Source organism: Mytilus californianus, unplaced genomic scaffold, assembly GCF_021869535.1.
Source record: "Mytilus californianus isolate M0D057914Y unplaced genomic scaffold, xbMytCali1.0.p SCAF_13, whole genome shotgun sequence".
Lineage (NCBI taxonomy): Eukaryota > Metazoa > Mollusca > Bivalvia > Mytilida > Mytilidae > Mytilus > Mytilus californianus.
The window spans coordinates 15,737,389-15,762,127 of record NW_026262615.1 but is presented as its reverse complement, the minus strand read 5'-3'; positions in this window follow the sequence as shown (position 1 = coordinate 15,762,127).

Here is a 24,739-nt window from a genome sequence, read left to right as displayed (position 1 = left end):
CTGTGATAACTGAATTTAAGTACAGGACTGAAAATTCTAATAGTTAAAATAAAACGTTGAAAGCAAACGATAGGGACATTATAGGACTATCCCAATTGTGCTATCTGGGATGTACAAATAATATGTAATGCTCAATATATCATTGTTCTAACTTATTGAATTCATATATTTATATATATAAAAAAAGAAGGCGTCAAATGAGCTGTATGCTGAATGATTGTACCCCTGTTTTGACTGCAGTTCAGTATTTCTACGTCAACTATCGCTCCGCTAAAATATGTACATGTATGCAAAAAAAGTTCATTGAAAATTATGAGTGGCGACATGATTTTGCGGGTAACAGGGAATAGTTATTTAATTGTTCCAACAACATCATACATTTTGATGTGTGTTTTTTATTCTACTTTGGCTAGAGATATTAGGGGAGGCTTGAGATTTAAAAAAAAAAACATGTTTAACCCCGCCGCATTTTTGCACCTGTCCCAAGTCAGGAACCTCTGGCCTTTGTTAGTCATGTTTTTTTTTCAAATTTGGTTTATTTATATGTTTCGGAGATTAGTGTGTCGTACATTTTCGCTGAACTTTTACACATTTTTGTTTAAGGGGCAACTGAAACCGAAAATCCGGGTGCGGGTTTTGTCGCTGTGTTGAAGACCCATTGAGGGGCTTCGGCTGTATTCTGATCTTTAGTATGTTTGTCTTGTTTTTGACACATTCCCCGTTTTCATTCTCACTTTCATTGGTAACAGGGACACTCTGCACCCGTACCGACACAGTTATGTCAAAACACTGTCCCGTCTTCTAAAAAGGATATCCGCCCTCGAAGTTAAAACTAAACCTAAGTTCATTATTTTTACATTTATAAAAAAAAAATAGCACAAACTCACAACTCACCTCGCATTTAAATTACAAAATATGAATATCAACATAATGTCAATATGAAGGACATGTCTTAAAACTTGTACGGTTAGTTTATAGTTATACGAAAAAGTCATAATACTGGGGCGCGCAGGAGCTATATTGAAAAAAAGGTGGTCAGCAACCTCCTAACCAAAAACGTACTAAATCCCCTGACACAAGACAATATTTCAAAATCAAAACCAACTGAAGTTGCACAAAGTACCAGAAATATTGACAAGATGATTGTAAACACGATAATGACAACCTTTTAGTAATTACTATATGTAACATATGTTTAAATTTAACTCTGTTTTTTCCATTTTAATTACCTGAGACAATTTTAATATCATGAATTTCTGAGAAAATTATTTAGCCAACAAGTATGTATGAATCAAGTAGAGATGAATCGAATAAAAGCGAACAATCTCTGAATTTAGATATCTTCATAAGTTTATCTCGATGAGGAAATTTTTTAATTCTCAAGTAATGAATTATTTAAGTCACTTTTGACAGACATAAACACTACATTTCAAAGTTAAATATACTCCTTTCTTTTGCCTCCCTAATAACCTTTAAAAAAAGCACAATTACTTTCAGAATACCTTATTTTTACCCACTTAGAAATATGACAAGAAAAGTATAAAATTATATGTGTATACCCTTACTGATTGTTCGTTTCCCTCTATTTACAGGGGTGTTGGATGACCAAAGGTGTGACGGTGGTGTAGTGTAGACTTCCGGCGTCTTTGTTTGGGTTCTGGAACGGTTGACAATTGTTGTTCTGTTCGGTTTGTCTTTCTTCAACGTACGGATCTCTTCCCTTGTTTTCTCATCACTGATATCTAGCCCTGAACTTGAGATACAAGTGTGGTGATGATTGTGTGAAGTTTTTTTTTTTTTGGGGGGGGGGGGGGGGGGATGTAGGGGATGGAATTTTGAAGTTTAAGTATTGGTCTATATAGCATTTCTAATATATGAAAAAAAAGTAAAATAACAAAAATACCGAACTCCGAGGAAAATTCAAAACGGAAAGACCGTAATCAATAGGCAAAATCAAAAGCTCAAACACATTAAACGAATGGATAACAACTGTCATATTCCTGACTTGGTACAGGCATTTTTTTATGTAGAAAATGGTGGATTAAACCTGGTTATATATCTAGCTTAACCTCTCACTTGTATGACAGTCGCATTAAATTCCATTATATTGATAACAATGTGTGAACAAAACAGGCAGACATAATAGGTAACAAATGTCAAAAATAGGGGTACAACAGTCAACATTGTGTTATACCACTATAAAAACTAACAAATATGTCAACAAAGAATAACAAAAAGGCATAAAGATAGGGACTCTGTGGGATTTTCATAGAGAGATTTCATAATTAATATACATGTATTATTTGAATGTACCCTATGGCAGAAGAAATTTAACATACATAGTTTCAGACAATCATTTGACCTTTGACCCCTAGCACGTGGCAGACTTTGATGACAATGCAATTCTTTCTGCCAAATTTCTGTCCTTAGTGCATAACTAAATGTATATGTACAAAATGTGTAAAAATGTGGATCACTTGAATATATTGACTTTAATACATTTTTTTTTATTTACTTATATCTTATTTTGTGGCCATCAGCTTTTTTAAATGATTAAAATATGACATATAGAGAGATTATGAAAATGAAATTGCAAAAAAAGATAAAAGGCCATTTTAACAAACTTGCCCATTTTTAGCAGGATAGTGGTTATTTCACTACTAAAATAGTTAAAGTATGGTAAATGATTGTAACTGTTTAGGTGCAAAAAAATATATTCCAATCATCATAAAACTTGAGATTATACAGGGGCAGGTATTACAGCAGTGAAAAGGGGAAGTAATTCAGTATAAACGCAGTTGATCATGAATGTCTTGTTTGCCATGAAAAGATAATATCATACTTAAATCTCAGACTAAAATGATTTTATTTTGGTTTTTTGTTGGCTTTATACAACATGTACAAAGAAATGACAAAATAAATTTCTTCAATGTTCTACATTTCGTCTCAATAAAAAAGTTCTACCATCAAACAGCTAGGTCCAACTTATTGCTCAGCAGCAACACCTGAAAGTATAAAATAGTACAAATAATTACCATTTGTTCTATACTTATATACTTTTAACAAACATATATTAAACTTTTTATCATTTTATACATCATATCTTTTAAAACAGGAAAATTTATCTTGCAAAGAATATAGATTGGTTGCTCTATGTCCTTTGGCATATATTTCATACATATTTAGGCGGATCAAAGAATATATAAAAATGTTCTTCTTTATTTCTGATAAATACAAAATTTTAAACAATTTCCAGTATTGATTTTCTGTTGTTAACTTATGTAATGTAAATTTGTCAATAAAACCATGTAACTAATTCAAATCTATAAATCTTGAAAAAATATATTATGAAACTGCACAACAAACTAGCTGGGTTTCATTTAAGACATAAACATCAAAATAGAAACACTCAAAATTAAATACTAAAAGATTTTATTGAAATGTTTAGAATAAAATATTTTAAGCAAATTTTTTTTCTAGTAATTTTCTGAAAAATACAATTTATTTTATTAGAAGTTATGTAAGCTTATGGTAATAAATTATTCTAAACGTTCAGCAACTTTATTTTTATGAACAAAATGATTTACCAATATCATGTAAATCCTCAGCGATAGCATGTTCCAAGATCTGAGTAGGAACTGCTGCACTACCTAGTTTTTTAATCAATGTTTACAAGTCTTTTGTCAATTGAGAAAAAGTGACTGGCTTTTTGTTCACCTGAGAAATTTGGAACAAGGTTTTCTCACCAGGTTGTTCTAATACAAGTTGTCTAAATTGTATTTGAGTTTTTAAAATTACACTTTTGTTCTTTAAAAAATTAATTTTTCTCAGTTCTTGATCGACCTTTCGTGCATTGTTCCAAAGTCCTAATTTTAGAATGTGTTCTACAAGTTTCTTTTTTTCATTACATTTCTTTAACAATATCCTTCTTGCTTTCTCCTCTTTCTGTCGACTTATCCATGTTATCCTTTCAAGTTCATTTTTTAAATCCAGCAGTCTTTGTTTTTCGGTAATTTTTGATTCTTTAATTTTAAACTTTGATCTATTGATAAGTTCCTGGACATGTTGTTCTGTCTGCTGATTTAGCCATGCACCAGTTTTATTTATGTTGTAGACTATTGCGCCTCATTTACAAGGCGAGATGCATTGGGCCTGTGTTTAATCAGTCAATCTGAATGTCGAAAAATAAATTCTGGTAATTTATTATGAGGCAAGACAGAATTGAAAGTTTTGCTGGAATCAATACCATACTTAGTATGTTGGCCATCTTCGAGATGATCTTTAACTTTTTTGTGACAAAGCCTTGTTGTAGCAGAACACATCTGTATCAAAAAAGCAGCGCATTGTTTATCATTGTGATCGCGAACAAGAGATGCCCAAATGTCATCTTTTTTCACATCAACAGATGGAAATGGTATGAGTTCTCCTGTCATGAACAATTTAACTTTCTCAACATCAGTTGAAATATCTTCAAGAAATTTAACAAAATGTTGGTACTACTGGTTCATGTGCAATATATGTATATCCCCTTCAAATATTTTCCACAATGGGGAGGTAATAAATTTATTGAAAAGCCCAAGAGCGCGACATCCTACCATTATTGTGTCATTCCGCACACAAGAGAGTACGGCTTTTAGCAGCTGATTTAGTTTACTTGGGGTTCCTTTAACGTTTTCCAAGAAATTAATGGTATGATTTCTCAAGTGGTAAATGGCTTCTGCATTGTGGAAGACAACAGTAAAGCGGTTTCTAAGGAAAGGTTTGATTTCATATTTATTTATTTGTTGACGTTGTAAGTATGTTTTGAATTCCAAATATGATCCGGTTTTTTTTCATCTGCGCCTGATGCTAATGCTTTATTTGCAATTCTAACAGCATTAAATACGAAGGACTCGCCTTTTAGACTTATTTCAGGATGTTCAGTACCTTCTGGGGGATCTTTGTGGAAAGTATTGAACACGCTGTTCATTAATTCAGCAATGTTAACTAGGAGATGTAAACCGCTGAAGAAATTGTACATTTTGCTAAGCAACATTTGGTCAGGTTCTTGCAACAGGTGATAATGTTCAAGATGTTCTTGTAACATGGATGATCTATTAGATTCTAGGAGTTGGTTAAATGATACCTGGATAGCAGCTCTATCTGACATGATACATTTTATATTTTGTAGAATTTTGATAGACAATTGATTATTTACTTCATTAGTTGTCACCTGATTATATCGCAACTCAATATCACCTAAGATTTGCTTAAATACATCGAGTTGTGTTTGGGCAGCCTTGTTCGACATTTGACGTAACCCTAAAAGAAAGGGTCCCGGTAAAGTGAGAAACGGAACAGAAACGAAACAGAGCGAAACGAAACGAAACATGGCGAAACGAAACGAAACACAGCGACACGAAACGAAACACGACGAAACGAAACAAAACATGTAAATTGAGAAACGAAACACAACGAAACGAAACAAAATCTGTATTTTGAGGAACAACCTATAGAAAATCTTCCTGACATAGCCGAAGATCAATGTGGGTTTACAGGGCCCTTTTGATTGATATCATCTAATCGTTTGCTTAAAAATCGTCAAAAAAACAACATTGGTGTTATGTTTATCTTTTTGGACAATTATGCCTCCCCCTTTCCTTAAACTCTGGATCTGTCTCTGCTTTTTTTTTATATATGTATACAAAAGATTACACATTACACACTGGGATTAACTTCACTGATTGCCGCACTAGAAAGAACGCATTACAAACCAGTTCTGTTGTGCTTTGTATTTTTCTATGCTTTATAGTCCCACACATTGTTATCATTAATAATATTATGATATATTAGTATGTATAACTTTTCATTCGATCACGTCTGTTAATATCATTGTATATGCACTAATCTGCAATAGATTTTTATCATTTATTGTTTATGAGTTTGTGCCATGAAAGGTATTTGATTCATGGATGAAACACTTACATGTACGTATCCTAAGTGAAATAACCATAGCCAAAATATGTAAATGGTATGGACACTTTGACATACATAATTTTAGGTAGTAGGATCCACATGTTCAAGTTAGATGCATTCACCCTATATGTGGCTACAACATTGTCAAGTCCGACCTGGGACGTCAAAGGGGGATTGACCACGTTGCGACCTGACGCCTCTTTTGAAAGTACATGTGACCTTTAAAATGTTTAAACCGAGAATCAAATCAGTTTAGAACTGAATAGTTTGATTAAAAGTGACCTGGTGACCCGAGGCAATTTTTAATCGTGACCTTGTGATCTAAAGTGGTACTGGAGCAGTCACTTTTCTCCTTTTTTTCATACAATATTGTATGTTCGACTCGTCATGTTCTACTTTCTTTTTTAAACTTACGGTACCGAATATTGTGTTTTGTTATTCTCCATTTATCTTGACAGACGCGTGTTACTAGGTATAGTATCTACCACATTTTCAAAAGATAAGCTACGAAGTACATACGGCATCTCCATACAGTTTAAGTCGATGGTACCTGTTGTAAGTAGTTTAAAAGGTTAATATGAATTGAACTTGTATTAAACGAGATTATGTCTTGCCTGATTTGCAACAAAATGAAAGAAGAAGAATGTCATAATGGTCTGCCATAATAAAAAATATTTGCAACTTAAAAACAAAGAAGAAACGAATACAAACTAGAATATGTTATAGTGACGAATTAGAAATGGACATATTGTGTAGACACCTATCTTTTGTTGAAATTATACTATATGTTGCCTTCTAGATGTCCTTAGTTTGTTCTTGTCGTTTGGTTGCTGTCTTATTGACGTGTAACCTACATTTCATACAGTTTTAGGGCCGTTGAGTGTACTGTTGAATCGGTGCATGAAAAATCATAACTGGTTATTGTGTATAGATTAATTGTCTTTCTTTCCCTAAATAATTCTAGGAAGATGAACCAAAGAGAGATGTACACAGACACTTGTTTCCATCAATATATAATACATATGAATAGTCGACTTTCCCATGTGAAGATGTACCTAAATTAAAAATATTAATATGTGAACAGAAAATAATGTTACACTTTTCAATCTTTAACTTCCCCTCCCTCCATTTTTTTACTGTATCACTTTTAAAGACATGTCGCTTCTAAACAAAATCTGATTGATCTGTAGCTTATCCCCCAAACCTGCTTTGATACAAACTTGAATATGTTCCTCATTAAATTCGATCCCAAAACTTAAAAGGCATACATAACTAAATAGTCGTAATTAATTCCATTGAGCACGAAACTATAATCCAAATCAGATTTTATTTATTTGGATATTCTAAAATACATTTCTTTTTCGGCAGAAATTAAAAAAAAAATATTATTATCTGGTTTGACTGGGAAACACTGATTTCAGATGTACATTGTACACAAAGTATTATAAAATATTTTATGTCCCACCCTTTGAGTGGAAAACATATCATGTTTTAGCATAAAATCGTCTATTTTGGAGTGAAACAAATTGGATGATTTAAATAAATTAGATGTTTTTGATGGTCTTTTGGATTCTGTTGACAGTTTTGACTTTTCTACTCTAATTAAATGGTCGTTTGGTAGATCTGAATGCGAATTTTCTACTCTTTACACTACACTTCCACACAATCTTATCAAACAAAAGTTTTCTTATTTAATAAATGGTCGTTTGGTAAATCTGAATGCAAAACCAATTTTATTTGCTAATTGAAAATTAAGCTAAATAAAATAATTTAAGACAGCAGAGAAGATAATTCTGTTTTAATTGTTTATAACTAAGATTTAAATAAAGAGTGAGCTATTTATACTGTAAATTTATGATGTCTCTAGTCTGGTCAAAGGGTCAGAGTGCCCTACTTAATCAAACGATAAATTGTTGAAATTAGATAACGTGTTTTCACGTACAGAGAAATTTCACTTATGACCAGTGCATGATTGGATTACATCTTTCTTATTGGTCAATGATCTTGCGGGGTCAGCACGAGTTCACGTGTAAGTGCGTTGTGGTCACTTCCTTTAATCATCAGCATTTGATGTGTTAACTTGTGATTATTATCAAACAATTTGTTAAAAATTCCCACCCACATACCTCCCTTAATGTTATCTTTTGAAGTAGATATGTATATATAAAATTGAGAATGGAAATGGGGAATGTTTCAAAGAGACAACAACCCGACCATATATGTTTATTTGTGGGGCAGATTTATCTCCCCACCTTTGCTATTCTTTGTCATTTTTTCAATTGATATGATATTAGTTGATGTAATTTCGTATTAATTATGTATTATTTCATATTAAATATGAACTTTTATGTCAAATGTTTTATTTGCAAAATGTATTTTTTACATTTTATGATTTTGAATAAATGACCTTTTTTCGTCAGTTTAGTTTTTATATCATATAGCAAATCAAGCTCAGACTCTGGCCTGTGTATACATAGTATGTTTATGGTATCTAGCTGTCTGTCTTAAATATATTTGCTGCAATTCATTTAAAGCCTTCTTCTCTAATGTGAAAGGTAAATATGCTAGATATACTTACTGGAGGTGGGATGAGATGATTGAAGCTGTTAATTTCCCCATGATAATATTTATGTACGTTTTGGCAACAAAGTTTATCGACAGGTTGTAGGTATTCCAATGGACACTAATTGCGCCCCTTTAATAGCAGACTTGCTTTTGTACTGTTATGAATCATAGTTTATGACCACACTAAGTAAAGACCCGTCAAAATTGCATTTAACTGATAAATTCAACAACACTTACCTTTATCTTGATGATATTTTATAGTTAAAAAATCAAGAATTTTCTAAATATACTGCCGTAATTTACGACAAAAGGGACGATTTTTCGTTCCCGATTGTTATTTTTCCCTTTTTGGATGGTGATGTTCCATTGGCACCATCTTATGGTGTTTGAATTTCACAACTCGTTCGCTATGCCCGTGTCTGTTGTGACGTTTTTGATTTTAACGAACGTAATCTATAGTCCGTTTGACTTCTATAAATCTTCAGAAAATAATTCTTAAAAATTCATTTTTTTTCTTGGTGTATGTTAATGTATGATATATACGAACTCTGACTATGAATATCATAATTTTAGGCCAATAATCAAAAAAGTTACCCATTAAATCTCTATGTTACTACTATTTTTTTTATATAAAATACTTGATGGAGTAAGTATGAATAGTATAACAGCTTTCCATCCAAAACAAAAACATAAGACATGTGCTTTAAACCTGTTTCATTATACCATGTGACTTTTCGCATTTAAATAACGCTGACCAGCAAACAAACTTGGACTTCATTTAAGTTTTATGTCATGTGGTTACTGAACTTATTGTATACATGATTTTGTATTTTTCATTGTTCAATTTCTATGAGTAACCTTAGTAATATTTTCCACTGGACATTACTAGTATAACATTTTTAAAAACTACAAAGTAGTTTTATGCAAAATTTGGTAAAGAAATTTTATTAAAAAGTTCCCCTTTTCATCAGTAAAGGTCTTTATGGTTATATTTTATCTAATTTTATTTTCATATTTTGAAAGTCATAAGCTGTGTTTTTTCAAGAAAAAAGTAAATATTAAATGTATTCTGTAAATACTTATTGGTGAAACTTTTTAGAGGCTCTTCATTTTGTTAACACTGTCATCATGCTTTAAGCACGAAAAGCTTGCTTATATTCTTTTATAAGATATATATAATATATAATTAAATTAAGGTAACAAAAATTAAGATTTGATAAGGAATAAAAACAAAATAAAACATCTGATTATAATATTTTCCCCCACAAATAACATCTTTGTAGATGCATGCAAGTTCATTTATAAAATCATATAAAACCAGTTATAAAAAAACTTAGATGATGGTCATTTTTCATGACATGTATAATGTCCTTTGATATTTAAATGAGTTAAGTCACATGGTACAATGGAACAGGTTTAAAACACATCTAATGTTTTTGTTTTGAATGGAAGGCTGTTACACTATTCATACTTACTCCATCAAGTATTTTATACAGAAAAAAATAGAAGTAACATAGAGACCTAATGGGTAACTTTTTTGATTATTGGCCTAAAATTATGATATTCATAGTCAGAGTTCGTATATATCATACATTAACATACATCACGAAAAAAATGTTTATTTGCAAAAATGAATTTTTAAGAATTTTTTTCTGAAGATTTATAGAAGTCAAACGGACTATATGTATTACTGATAAATTATTAAGCCAGGGATTTCGTTACCACAAATTACTAAAAAACCTTTACTAAATTCTTCCATAGATATAAAATTTAGTTTTGACGTTCAAATGGGATAGCACATCCTATTTTTCATGGAAATGTTGTTTACCGTGCCCGGAAATTTAGAAACGATCCTGGTAAACTTGTCGATCCGTGAAATAAACTTATTCTAAAAGGTTACCAATTCAACACTGTAATTAGATCATTGAAAATTGTTTTATTGGTATCAATATTGATTTTGTTGTCAGTAAATTAAAAGCAAACTAAATATTATTGTTATATAATTCATATACACATTCATGGATCTACAATCTGTCGATACCTGTATCTTGGCATTACACAAGGTCGTGTTTTTTCTCTGACTGTTTATGACGTCTGTACACTAAATCCATTGATGTTGGATGCGTACAGATTGATAATTTAGTCTTAGATGCATGATTTTTTTATTACTTGTTAGTGGCTTTGAACTAGCTGTCAGTAACTTCGAGTACTCTCAGATCAGTACTTAGTGTCTTTTTGTTGTTGGGATATACAAGTACCCGGCCACGTCCACTGTGTGTTTTTGTTAGATGTATGTTATTTGTATCCATCTGATGAGTTAAGCCTTTTTCAACTGATTTTTATAGTTCGTTCTTATGTTGTACTGTTACACCACTATCCCAGGTTGGGGGGGGGGGGGGGGGGGGGATTTCGCTAACATGTTTAACCCCGCCACATTCTGTATGAATGTGCCTGTCCCAAGTCAGGAGCCTGTAATTCAGTGGTTGTCAATTGTTGAAGTGTTACATATTTGTTTTTCGTTCATTTTTTGTATATAAATTAGGCCGTTAGTTTTCTCGTTTGAATTGTTTTACATTTGTACGTAATTTCAGGGCCTTTTATAGCTGACTATGCGATATGGGCTTTGCTTATTGTTGAAGGCCGTACGTTGACCTATAGTTGTTAATTACTATGTCATTTGGTCACTTGTGGAGAGTTGCCTCATTGGCAATCATATCACATCTTCTTTTTTTAAATTCGCTACATGTACACTCGGTGATATTTTTAAAATCTTATATGAAATTACACTCCTTTCAAAATCGATGGTCCGCCCCTAAAGGTAAGAGTACTTTTGAACTGTGCAGTATATGCACACTTTTGCTGTGCCTTATTTAGATTATAGCACAGTACGAACAAAGAGATTTTACTCATGTCATGTGTTAAGTATCCATAGGACAGTATGACTCGCTTAAAATATCAAATTTTCATGTTCATTGAATCTCAAATTATGGTTCAAATTCCTAATTTGGCATACATTTCAAAAAAAACATGTCATAATGAACATGTGTATAGTTTCAAGTTGACATGAACACAACTCCATTGTAATTTAATCTATCTTAACAAACAGAATAAACCTAGTATCGGACGGACGGACTGACGGAAGGCAGCACAGACCAGAAAAGATTATGCCCCACTACCGTATACGTAGGCGGTACATAAAAATCCTAGTCACAAAGGTAAGAATGGCCAATTATGTTTTAGGCTGATATTCAGACAATCCCCAGTAACAGCTATTCTAATTTCAATGTTCCCTCATTGTTGCACGTGACAAGAAGCCTTGATATTAGAACAGGCTCTGTAGCATAGCTGACGCACCTTAGCCTCACATTTAACAAAACAAGTTGACTAATTGCAACTAATGCACGAAGATACCAATGTAAATGACGAGTAATTTTTTCAAAGTTGAATGGAATATTCGGTGTCTTCGGCTATGCACATATCTCGTCAGGAAGATTTTCTATATGTCGTTCCTCAAAATACAGATTTTGTTAGGCCGTTTTTCTTTGTTTCGTCAGTGTATAAAGTCTGGTTTTCCTGTTCAGAGCATACAATAGCTGCATGAGCCTGACTTACAAACAGTCTTGTTGCACTGATGGTTGAGACATAGTCTTTCTTTGGAAAAATGTTATTCCTACAGTGAACACTACATAGTTTCATGACACTTGACATGACACAAGATACTTTCTCAAAAGCGACATTTGCATTCAACAATTCTATGATGCATAAATTAGTATCTGTTGAAAAAGTGTATTTCCCATTAGGTACCGGTACAGTCAAGTCTACCTGATTTTTTTTTTCATTTAAATTATCCAACACGAAATGCAACTCATCTTTAGTTTTATTTAATTCATGTTTGTTTGCCTTTTTTTCCTGTCTCATATAAAAGTATCTGGTCTTGCAATATTTTTACTTCAGTCTCATGTTTTGCTTGTAAATGATCTTTTATGTATCTTGTTTTTTGTGCAATGTTTTCCCAATATCTACATTTCTCTATTGTTCTTTTCTTTTCCATCCGTGTTATATTATTAATATATCTGATCCGTATTTTTTTCATTTTGTAAACATTTTTGCATTGCTTTCATACTTGTTTCTGCATGTTCAGCTGAATTCTTCAGTATTTTGTTTGACTTAAGTAATTTAAATTCTGCTTATGATCTGTTTGCTAAACTTTGCTTTAAATCAACCAATTTTCTTTTCATATTGAAAATATTGTGAATATTGTTTCTGTAAGATTTCTGTAGTAGAATGTTTTGTTTCATTAAGCTGTTACATCTGTTGACTTGTTTTGTTAATTCTGTCTTCAAAGGTTTAGTTCCAGAGACTTTGTGATGTTGCTCATTTGGATATTGCAAAAACTTGCCATGAACAAATTTGCCAACTCTATCTTTCCCCAAACCACTTGCTGATTTTTGCAAATTTTTTTCTTTAATTCTTATATTTTTTATAGGTTTGTTCATTTTCGTTTTACTGTTTTTGGACATGTCCAGATCTCTACCAAGAATCTGACAACACCAAACATAAACAAACTTGTTTGTAACACTCAGTGACTCCTTAAGTTTATTCAATTCAAGAACCATGCCATTAGTTAGGCACTGTCCTTGAGACAAAGAGCTAAAAATTATCAAATGTGCAGCTATTCCTAAACATAACTTGTACCCAAGTGCTTGTAGTTGCGGATACATATTTCTAAAATCAAGAAGAAGAGGATGTCCCACTACATGTACGATACATATTTTACTACATGACATTATTTTAAACTGCATTTTTTATTGTAATACATTCATTGAATAAAGGAAATCAAACTGCACTAAACATTAACTTTAAGGAGATGAAAATAGATTTCTTTTTTGATTTAGATTCAACTCCCTGAATTTATTTGTTAAAAACTGTTCTAAAGGATTATTTCATTCCTACAGAAGACTGCAAATATTGTTGAATTTTGGCCATTCGCTTTCAAAGATAAATGTCTGGGTTGTAGCAGTTGTCAATATTTTATAAGACCTTCTTTCATTAAAAATGTTAAAATACTACAAAATAATTCAGACATTTTAAAATAATATTACCTTGTAGAATAATGCTTTTTTTGATTTACGTCTAGACCTTTGTACTCTGAAAGTAAAATTACAGCTCACTACATATTGCAATCATGGTGAAATATATACCTAGCTTTAACCAACAATAAGTGTGTGTGTTTATGTTGATTTTTGGTGGTTGGCCTAATAAATTGGTCCAATCAAAAGTGTGTGTCATTTTATAAACTACAATGTAACTGTTATAATAAATAAAATATTGATTGAATAATTGATTGGTGCATGCATCAAGTCTAGTGTCAATTATTTCATTTATATACAGGACAACAAACCAGTTGAAATGTAAAAATTATACTCCTGCCATATAAATTTGGTAAATAGAAAGTTTATGAGACCTAAAAATACATCACACAGTATAGCATGCTCATATGTAGTCATATTCCAGATTTCCGAAATAGATATAGGAAGATGCGGTATGAGTGCCAATGAGACAACTCTCCATCCAAGTCACAATTTATAAAAGTAAACCATTATAGGTCAAGGTACGGCCTTCAACACTGAGCCTTGGCTCACACCAAAGAGCAAGTTATAAAGGGCCCAACAAAATTACTAGTGTAAACCATTGAAACGGAAAGCCTTGATTTTAATTTTATACATAGTGTAAGGTGTTGAACAGAAGTTGATGAGCGATCAATCTTAAAATGTTGGATGAAAGCCAAAACGTTTCCTTGTTAGAGATCAACAATAGAAATGTGATGAGTTATTGCAAGGATTCTTTAATATTCAAAAAGCAAATCATTCAATGCATTATATTTAAAGCCTCAATTCCAACTGGACGTGACTGCGTATTCATACATCCAACACAGTCAAAAAGACACATCACTTTTATAGAGTGTTTTCCTAATGAAACGGTAGAAGTCTAGGGATAACAATATTTTAATGCCGCAGTCAATCCTTAGGTCTCGAAAAAAAATCAAAGTCTTACCTCACTGCATATGTCTTTCATATATTGAAAGTTCTGATTACTCTATATCTCATTTCAACACGTGACCTGCGAACATAACAGTATATGTATAATAAAGTAATTTACACTTATTCAAAGGAAAAATACAGTTTGTGTCTTGCATGATTTTTTTTCACAAATGTGGCATTTAACTGCTTTGCTCATTTACAGACATTATTTGTTGTATTTACTAGAAGGATTGCTGCTTTTAGTTAACTAGTTTAAAATATCAGTGGTTGTGCTTTAATAATAAATTTATACAACAGAAGTAACAATTTTTTACCAAATGTAGAATTGGCCACAGTAATCACTTTCACATTTAAATATATAAAAACATATTATTTAAATGAATTAACTTGTGAAAACTTTTTTCAAAATTAAATTTCAGTAAATAGACTTTTAATATTTTTACAATATTTAAACTACAAATCAAATCAAATCAAATCATTTTATTCGTAATCAAAGGGCCCTTAAGTGCATATCAATTACAAACAAGTAATTAATAAAGAAGTAAAAAAGACTTCATAACTGTTATTTGACTATTTACATAATTTGTGAAATTTTCCAAATGAAGCGTATTTTTTATTTATTATCCCGCATAGTGCCTCAAATAGTTTTACCTTAGGAATTAACCCATATTCAAATTACAAAACACCAGAAATTCTATCGTTATTATCAAATCCATCCAATGTGAGGAGTAATACTATAGTGTTCTTCGTGTGTGACGACGAAATTGAAACACAATAATTAATAAAACATTATTTTAAGACACCGATATCAAACTTGTGAACAAGGAAGACACTTCTACGAAGCGCCGATTGCCTTTCACTATTGGAAAGTAAATCGACGTCCAACTAACTGTTTAGATCCTTTTCTATTTGAAAAGAAAGTTACAACACAGGAATTGAGAAAGCTATGTATATTAGAAGCTGCACAAAAACGTATACCGGACAGAAATGAAATTATTGTAGCAAGATCATCAAACAAAACTCTCTTCTATAAACTTATTAAACAGCAACGTGGTGAACTATCGAGGCAAATGGATGAGCTAAATGTAGGTGACAACATTTATAACACTCCGGATCAAATAATGGAAGGATGGAAGAAACATTTTGGTCATTTAGCAGAAAACACCCTTGATGAAAATTTTGATACCAACTATCTAAAGATTACAGAAAATTAATATAAAAACACCATTGAACTCTACAGTAAGCAATTTATACATGTTGATGTAACACAAGAAGAAATAATAAAAGCTATAAACAGTTTGAACCGCAACAAAGCAGCAGTTTTCTATGGCATTACAGCGGAAAATATTATCTATGTTGGTGACAATTTCATAACATATTTACAAGCATTAATCAACAAATACTTTCAAAAGCATTTTATTCCTAATTCACTCAATATTGGAGCCCTCTTTCCGGTATTTAAAAATAAAGGTGACTAAAAATGCAAAAAACTAGAGGAATTACTGTGACACCAACATTTTCAAAAGTAATTGAGAAGATACTAAAAATGAGAGAGAACTGTAAAATAATTTTAAGTCAAAATCCATTACAAAGAGGTTTCACAGAAAATTCCTCACCATTACTTTGTGAATTTATAGAAGAAGAATTTGAAAGAGAGAATGAAGATCTAAAACGTCCCACATATATAGGACTTTTAGATGCAAAATTTGCCTTTGATGTAGTGGTTCACGCAAACTTGTTAAAAAGACTTCATCAATATGGCTTTTCAAATCAATCAATATTAATGATAGACAATCTTTATCAAAATGCAGTTACACATGTCAAATGGGACAATAGCTTTTCTGAAGATTACTTTAAAATAGAACAAGGTGTTCGGCAAGGTGGAACTCTCAGTGCCGACTTATATAAATTATATATTAACCCTCTTTTGAATTTTCTATGTGACTCAGGGCTTGGTGGAAAAATTGGAAACATTAATTATGGTGCCCCAACCTGTGCAGACGATGTTGCATTACTTGCTTGTAACCCTTTAGATATACAAACAATGGTAGATATTGCTGTAGATTTCAGTAAGCGTGAAGGATACCATCTACAACCTTTAAAAAGCGTCATTTTACCTGTAAAAACCAATGCTAAAACTTTAGACACTAATTTAGGATTTTGGAAATTGAACGATACTGTAATGCCAGTAGTAGACAAAGCTACACATATTGGAGTAACAAGATCTCAAAACAATTCTGCACAATCAACTGTTGACGAAAATTTGAAAAAACCAGAAGAGCTATCTACAAGCTTATGGGAACTGGTCTGCATGGGGAGAATAGACTTGATCCTGAAACTTCAATTGCACTGTTGAGAACTTATACTCTACCAATACTAACCTACGGGCTTGAAATTGTGTTACCAAAAGGCAAAATTCTTGACAATTAACAACTCCAATACAAAAAGTTACTCAAACAAATTTTTTCGTTAAATATTAATGTTGCTGATCCTGCTGTGTATTTAATATCTGGTTTATTACCCATTGAAGCAGAAATACATCTGAAAATCTTAACAATGTTTGGAAATATTACAAGAGCAAATAAAAACTCATCTGAGTGGAGGCTAGCAGAAAGACAACTAGAGATTAAGAGCATGGTTTATAGATATGAAAAAGATCTGTATCAAATATGATTTAGAAAACCCTTATCACTACTTTATAATGAACTGTCAAAAGAAAAACTGAAGAAAATGACTATAAAAGCAGTACATAAATATTGGACAACAAGAATTAACGAAGAAATAATGTACTACTCCAGCATGAAATACATTCCGAAATCTTCATTTAAAGAAGGGAAAATTCATCCTTTGTCCTTATCGAATAGTTCTAATCAAAGAGACATTAACAGAATTCCAATTAGAATAAAAATTGCAACTGGAACCTATATTCTACAGACAAATAGAGCAGTTTACAATCAAAACAACGTAGATCCAACATGTAAATTATGTGACCAGGCTGATGAAACACTATCACACTTTTTGCTGTGCTGTAAAGCCCTAGACTAAATTCGAACACCAGTACTGAAACACATTATACGCAAATGTAGTGAGCTTCCAGCTTTGCAATATACTAATATACAGCTTGACATTTTGCAACTAATTATCAACCCATTCCACTATGCTAGCAGTGATGAGTCTGAAATTGATATAAGCTGTAAAATAGAACCTCTGTGTAGACAATTAATACATAACTTACACAATAAGAGATATGAAATGCTTGCAAAAATGGACTTGATAAGCAGTAGGAGGAAAATGAACTTTAAAGTCAATTAGACAGGTCGCATAGAGTGTTTGCAGATCGCCCAGGCTAAGTCTTATAAAATAAAATTTTTAAATTCCTATTTGAATAATATACAGACATTTTTTTATCTTTTACTCAAAGAGACAACAACCCGACCATAGAGCAGACAACAGCCGAAGGCCACCAATGGGTCTTCAATGCAGCGAATTTATAAATCCTTCTTCAGTTCAGTTGAATATTTTTGATTATTTAATTCAAACGGAATCTGATATCTGCATGTATATATACAAGAAAATTTAAATGAAAAGGCCAAGAACAGAAAAAAATGCATACATTTTTCTTTGTAATTGTATGAAGTTCAAGAGTAAATCTTTACAAAATAACTGTATAAATCCTTCTTAGGTTCAGTTCTTGTAAATTTAGTATGGGTGAATGATTATAATTCAGTCATATGAGCATTGTGTTTAGTATTTCTTTTTATGTTAATGCTTAACAGCACCAGCATATAGTGTTTCCTACATACTACCTGATTGACAATTGCCTGACAAAATTATTTTGGCCAGAAGAAGTTTTAACATCTTGTACTTATATGATACATGTATAGGTCAGACAAACTCTAAAACATTTTCCTGCAGGCTGTTCCATTTGGTTTTTTAATCGGTGCCAGGGAGAGCATTTTATTATATATTCTGAAAACATGTGACCAATATCTTAAAACTTACAATAGTTGATAGAATACAACATATAACAGCTTATTGACTGCAAACAATTTTCTCGATTTACCTTCATCAGATAAGCTATATTTTAAAGTTTGGAACTATTAACACATATAACCCTAAAATTTTTGTCACTCCTGAAAACAAAATATTCATAAACATGTCACACACACTGAAATAAATTCTGAATTTATTTATATAAGGATTTTTTTTATCTTTATTTCATATATATATATATGAGTATTTTATGATGTTTAGATATTATTAATTTGATTTGAAATGACAAGGGTAGGATATATATTTAAAACATATACTCCATAAAGTACACACATAATTAAGATCATACATTATTACATACATGTATATATCTCGTGATACATATGATGTATAAATCCAGTAGCAGATCCGGGGTAGAGGCCTGTGGCTAGATCCTTTTGTATGGGGAATATGTGGCTGGAACTCCCGCTTTAATTGCTTGTTTAAATTTTGGCAGGGATGCTTTAAAAGGAAGATAGACAGCAATTTTATCAAGAAGTTCTGGAGTTGGTTTCTGAACAGATTCCTTAACATCACGGTTTATAAGAGACTCATGAGCCTTGTCTTATGCAAGCTGCTGCCATGCCCTACCTGTTACACCTGCAGAAAAGCCCCCATTTTGAAAGCCCGTTAAAATGTTGTGTGGAAGTTCTGCTATATCTGTCAGATGTCTTGGAATAATGTATTCTCAAGTACATATGCCGATCAAAGGCATGGAACAAAGGGGAGAGGATTTTAAGTGATGCTAATCTGAGATTACAATGTGAACTACAGTAAGTAATATATAAAGATATGTCGGAGAAACAATTTTTATGAATAAAAGTATTCCACGATAGGAACGTATCGTCTGCCTTATTTTTCTTCATGCAGAATTTGTCAAACTAGAGATGTTAATGTCTCCTTCATTGTAATTCAGATGCACAGTTGTTTTTGTTCTGCTTCAAATATTAATTAATTTTTAACGCAAGCTTTAATGATTTGTTATTTAATTGCTGAGATTATATAGCAGTGCCATTGGTTCCCCCTCTTTGTTCCAAGAACTTGATCATCTGTACTCTGTAAAAGCTCTCCCAAAAATTAAGCAAGAATGAATGAGTTTTTTTTTAATTGGAGCCCTGTTCAAGAACAGTTAAAAGACCATCTTCTTTGTGTTTATTTGTCGCTATCTCTTTTAAGACCAGCATCAAAATAAATTTTAAATAAACAGGTCGTACATTCTTCAAAGTATGCCAGTCCCCCGGAAATGGTAATACCCAAGAAAGCTCTTCTGTATATTCATTTTTCAACTTACAAAATATGTCAAAGTTTTTAGCATCCCCAACAATTACCATGTGACTTTTTGATTTGTCAATACCAAACAAATTGTGGATATTTTCCAAAACATGTTAATAGTTCCCTTTTTCTTGTTAACCACAAAGGATTAAATCATGTATGAGTGAAACTCTAACAGATTATCAAAGACGCCTCCAAGAACAATTTTAATTCATGCCGCTGTTCTTTTAAGCATCGTTTTAGTGACGGCTTTGTTGCTTGTGCTGTGTTCGGTGCAAAGACTGAAATATTTTTCATTAAAATAATCAAAGACTTGAGACAATAACATGGGTTTATCAGATACCAACTGGTCCAGTACAAAGAGGTAAGTATGTGTAAGGGCAACGGTTTTAAGATTGGTTTGAATTGTGCTAAAGTCGTCTTTGAATGTAGAAAAAAGAGAATGAATGTCTTTGTGCTGGTTATTTACATAAGCGAACGACCATTTAACTTCAAGGTGGGGGATATGTTTTTTTTTTCTAACCCCCTCCTCCTCCTACTTTTTGAAGTTAAATGGTTGCTTCTCAATTGAGGGATTGTTTCCCGGCGAGCTTTGATAGAGTATTGTTGCATGTTTTACAGATGAAGCTTTCTTTGGATAATGAAAGGTTTTCTTCTTTTTGATTAGCAAGGAAATAATTAAGTAGAACGTCAAAGTCGGAAATTTGACGAAGATCACGTTGGCGGGCGATTTTCTCTGATCAATGTGGCATACTACATGTTATTGACACGACATTTCTCATGTCACGTCATCTCTTATATTGCGATTCGCAAAGAAAAACTTTGGTGTGATTAGTGGGCGACTTAAAAATATGTTCCTCCATAACTTCCAAAACCTGGACTTATCATGTATTTCAAGGTTATGTTGTCCGATGTTTTCACATAGCTGACAAAGGTCTTTGTTTTTGTCTCTCACATGGTGGCTTTCCTGAAAATAATTTCGCCATTTTTATATTGCATGCATTGGAAATAAAATCATCCGACCGTATGTTAAACATATCGTTCAGCCACTGAAGATAATGTGAGGGTTTGCACGTGTTATGTTACCACCGCCCAGAATTGGTTGAGTCACATTTCGCGCACTGTAGGCATTCATGTTTAGGTTTAAAGTTTCTCCATACTTTGGGTTAATACGTAAAAGATATTCGTTGATGACTTAATGAACCACAAATGCAATTACAACTGTTTTTTTTTAAATTATCATCAAAATAACCATAGCAAAAGAACACTTATTATTGGGCACTAGTAGCGACATTGTAAGCTCTAAATAAGACCCAAAAAAGTTCAAACATTTACGAAAACACACTAGAGTAATATATACGTATGTGTAGTACGTGAAATATGAAGAACTTTTTGTACTAGTAAGTGAGTCCTTAATTAATGTCTGTTATGATAGTGAGTCCTTATTGGAACTTTAATTAATACAAGTCTTATATTCGCGAGTCCTAATGTACAGAACTAATACTAATGGGTCATTATGTGAAGAGCTGTAATACTATAGCGAGTCCTTATGTGAAAAACTTTAATAATAATAAATAACAAACTCACACACTTTTGTAAACTTTGAACCTACTAGTATATAGAACATATTTTTACGTTCTAAATAACAAAATGAATATTTATCTCCTCAAAATACAGATGCAATGGTTTTATGTATCTATTGAAAAATGTAATGAGACGTGAAAAATATAAAACAAATATACATCACTGAGATAATAACCGACAATAGACATACTTAAATGTGCAAGTCAATAAGAAGGAATTAACAAAAACAATTCAAGAAGATGTAAATTAAGATTATGAAATAAAGAAACCGAACTGTTAATGTTTGGCATACATTAAGTCGAAACTACAATTCGCAACAATATCGAAACACAATTCTCTCTGAAAAAAGGTAGCAGCTTGTTCCATGCAAAATGCCTCTGCAGAACTTTTGACAACCTTATCTTCGGTGTGTATGTATTGTTTGACTGAAAGGCGTCCTTCACTAATTAAAATCATTGTTAATGTCATAGTTTACTGTAAAAGTAAGGACTGTAGAATACTTTTAAGACGCATAGTCATCTAGAATGATATATATTCTTTTTAGGGATTTGTCGAAGTTTTGGTTTCTAATATAAATATGATTTTCCTTAATTTTTTATAAGAGAACACCAGAAAAGGAAAGATGACACGGCCATGTGGGCTTATGTTTTAAAAATCAGTTTCATAAATGATAAAGGTGTGCTTTGTAGTGTCTCAGATATTCATGTTATTTTTGTTAGACAATCCTTTTCTAGAACTTTGCATAAAAACAATATTATTAAATTGAGAATGGAAATTGGGAATGTGTCAAAGAGACAATAACCCGACCAAAGCACTGAAAACAGCCCAAGGCCACCAATTGCTCTTCAACACAACGAAAAAATCCCGCACCAGAGGCGGGCTTCAGCTGACCCATAAACAAAAATGTGTACTAGTATAGTGAAAATGGACGTCACACTAAACTCCAAAACATATAAATGAACAAAAAATAAAAAAACATACAACGAAAAATGAAGACTAACAAATGACTTGGGACAGGCGCAAAAATTCGGCTGGGTTAAACTTGTTTTGTGAGATCTCAACCTTCTCCCTATATCTTTAGCTAATGTAGAATAAACAAACACACAGCAATACGCACAGTAAAACTAAGTTCAAAAGAAGTCCGAGTCCGATGTCAGAGTAGGTAACAAAAGAAACTAAGCAAAATGACAATGATACATAAATTAACAAAAGGACTACTGGCAGTTACTGACATTCCAGCTCCAGAGCTCAATTAAACTGATTGAAAGATTATGTCTTCATCATATGAAAATCAAGCACAAGTCCTCCCGTTAGGGGTTTAGTATCATACCATCATAAAATATATGAGAAGAACATAACCCGTATCATGCCAACAACTGGTTTTTTGAATAAGTGTGTTTATTTGGATGCAAAGACCCTATGAGTGAATCAATATTAATACCAACATATGCAATCTTTAATGACCTGACAACAGTATCGTAACTATATCCCTTCTGAATAAGTCTGTATATAGGTTTAGTTAGCTTTTGAGGTGAATGTCGACATTTTTGTGCTTTGCATAGAATATTACCTTAAATGATTGGATGTGAAATACTTGAACGTATAAGATGTCGGCATGTTGATTTATATTTACGAATGATGTCGTTGTACCGATGATAAAATTTAGTAAATGTTTTGACTGGTTTGTGATATCGAAAACCCTGGTGTAATAATTTTTCAGGAATACAGATATTTCTTTCATTAGAATTAAATACATTGTTACATACACGAGCGAATCGAACAAGTCGAGTTATATAAACACCATTGTTTGAGGTTTCTGCTGCTAGAAGAACAACATATTGTATTTGTAGTGAAGAGAAGAACAAACAAAACTTAAAAGCACGACTCATAATTTGGGTGAAAAAAGAGAACATGTCAAATTTTACTAAATCGGGTTCATCTTCAGAGTCTTCATCAGGAACGCTCAACTTAAACATTGTAGTATGTCCCGTTTTGCTATTTGCAAATTAAAATTTCTCTATTTTCTGTCCGATTGAATTAGTTGGCATTATATATGTAAGTGCATATTCAGTAAGGGAACAAATCAAACAAAAACTTAATGATATATTTAATGCCAACTAATTCAATCGGAAAAAAAATAGGGAAATTTTAATTGTAACATTAACTTGTTTGATTTCTTTAACGGTGGCAATAAAGCTCTTGATAAAAAATAAAGACGTTGAAATCGAATTAAATACATCATTGGTGGATTCTAAAATATGCAAAATGAGATTTCGACGCATCACGCTGATATTAAATTATATTTACCTTTTTAAATTATTGTTGGTTTCGTCGTGTCCAGCGGCAAATACATCATGCCTTTTCAGGACGAGAAAAGTTTACCTTGCAACAGGCCACCTACGGACCCCTCAAAGAGTTGTTTTAGGTGTTCTTAACGTTCAGGGAACGTGAAATTCCATTTGCACGAAGCATTCGATTTAACAGCCTCAATTGACGGGACATGGCTGCGTACTTCCCGCACAGCCAAACAGACGCCACACTTTGTCAAGGATTTTTTGCTGGTGGGAAGATCACCAAAGTGACCATATTTCTATTCTCCAGTCACCCTTTACATGAGTTGAATGAAAAGAAAGACGAAAATCGAATTATTGGTTCATATGCATTATGATTAATTACACGGATTTTGCCAATTTTAAATTTACCTGAGGTTGCATCTGCAGGAAAATCAAATGTCCAATAGGCTGGAGTAGCCGAGATTACTATAACGTAAAGCATATATGCATTGTTACGAATGTCAGTCAAGCTGAATAACATGCTCCTCCCAATCCGGGAACCTGCTCCAACTTTGATGGTTCGATTAAACCAGGAAACCCATATAGATACGTAAACGTTGCAATTACTCTGTAAATTGGAGCTGTATCGTACCTGTCATCTATGAACAACCGCTTCATCGCCTTGACCTTGAAATACCTTGACTGTTGAGTTGGTACATTCAATCAGTAATCTTGTATTAAAGCATTTTCCGCATAATTCGTAGTAATGTTGACCTCTATAAATTAACATTCAGATATTATGGTTCATTATTTACCGGTCTTTGATTTATGGTGGACTATCAGTTCCCGACTTATCCCAGTTATTTATTATGCAATATTGATTTCAATTAGAATGGGAGACCCTCAAGGTCGTTAAACAACCCTAGTAGAAGTAGACTTGTATTTTGTCTTTAAATTTCGATTTCATAGGACAAAGTTGTTCATGTGGGGTCGTTTAGTTTTTGTGCATTATAATGA